The sequence below is a fragment of the Ochotona princeps genome, chromosome 2 (assembly GCF_030435755.1).
Source record: "Ochotona princeps isolate mOchPri1 chromosome 2, mOchPri1.hap1, whole genome shotgun sequence".
Taxonomy (NCBI): domain Eukaryota; kingdom Metazoa; phylum Chordata; class Mammalia; order Lagomorpha; family Ochotonidae; genus Ochotona; species Ochotona princeps.
Window position 1 is genome coordinate 24,195,288 of NC_080833.1, and position 1,606 is coordinate 24,196,893.

Below are 1,606 nucleotides of genomic sequence, written 5' to 3' on the forward strand. Positions count from 1 at the left end.
TTTCTCCTTCCCCCTGGACATAGGAAGGAAAACTGAAACTTTTTTTTTTAAAGATTTGTTTATTTTATTGTAAAGGTAAATTTACAGAGAGACAGAGAGAAAGCTCTTCGGTTTGCTGGTTTACTCCCCAAGTGGCCACAATGGCCAGAGGTGAACCAATCTGAAGCCAAGAGCCTCTTCTGGGTTTCCCACATGGGTATGAGGTCCTAAGAACTTGGGCCATCTTCCACTGCTTTCCCAGGCCATAAGTAGGGAGCTGGATTGGACATGCAGCAGCCGGGGCACAAACTGGTGCCCATATGGGATGCTGGCACTTGAAGGATGAGGATTAAGCAGTTCAGCCCTCGTGCCAGTGCAAAACAGCAACATTTATTTCACCCACCTTCCCTGTTTCTCCAACCCTCTCCATCCTAATTGGAATTGGAGCCTCACATGGGTCTGTGACCTCTTCATCTTTGAAATAAATATTAGACAGTGGTGCTGGGTTGCTCGTGGATGCGTCGCAGTCAGGCAGCGGCAGCACAGCGCAGGGCGCACAGGCCGCCTTAGCAGCAGCGGCAGCAGAGGCACACCTGCTGTCACAGCCCACGCGCATTTGCAGCCACCCTCACTCCCTCAGATCGTCCTCCCTTCGCTCCTACCATGGCTGATGAACTGACAGAAGAGCAGATTGCTGAGTTCAAGGAAGCTTTCTCCCTATTCGACAAAGACGGTGATGGCTCCATCACCACAAAGGAACTTGGCACTGTCATGAGGTCACTGGGTCAGAACCAGACAGAAGTGGAATTGCAGGACTTGATCAGTGAGGTGGATGCTGACGGTAATGGCACCCTTGACTTCCCAGAGTGTTTGATTATGATGGCATGGAAAATGAAAGATATCGACAGCGAGGAGATCTGTAAAGCATCCGAGTCTTTGACAAGGATGGAAATGGTTCTATCAGCATGGCAGAACTGCATCGCATCGTGACAAACTTAGGGGAAAAGATAACAGATGGAGAAGTAGATGAAACGATCAGAGAAGCAGATATTGATGGAGATGGACGGGTCAACTGTGAAGAATTCATACAAATGATGACTGCAAAATGAAGACCTCCTTTCAACTCCCTCCCTCCCAAACTGGATCTTTTACTGATCTCTTGCAAAAAAGAAAAATTAGATAGAGAAAAGAAAGAAAGAAAAAGTTCATTTATTCATTCTGTTTCTATATAGCAAAACTGACATATTAAAACTACCTTCTGTCCATATACAAGAACTGCATTATTGGTTGGTGGTTCTGTCCCTAAAAGATCAAGCCACATATCCGTTCTACACTGTACATGCTTGTACTACCTTAAAGAGAAGAAAGCCCTTGGGGGACTTCTTCAGGTTCCATTTTCTGATGATCCATAATACACCATGTGAGCTGGCCAATTCACCCTGCATGCAACCGGATGATCGAGCCTGTCAGGTGTTTATATTAAACCCCCCTCCCTCCGAAAAGGGAAAAAACCCAAAATATAAAAATTCAAAACTTAGATTGGTTCTAGTTCAATTTGTTAGGCTAAATTGTCACAGCTGGTTCACTGAAAACAAATGCATTGAAAATTGGTCAGCATCAGGACAAT

The 1,606-nt window shown here is 45.4% G+C and overlaps 1 pseudogene; it reads left to right on the forward strand.

Moving 5' to 3' along the window:
* The first annotated feature begins 602 nt into the window (after positions 1-602).
* LOC101534976 (calmodulin-like) lies at positions 603-1,097 on the forward strand (annotated as a pseudogene).
* Positions 1,098-1,606: the final 509 nt, after the last annotated feature.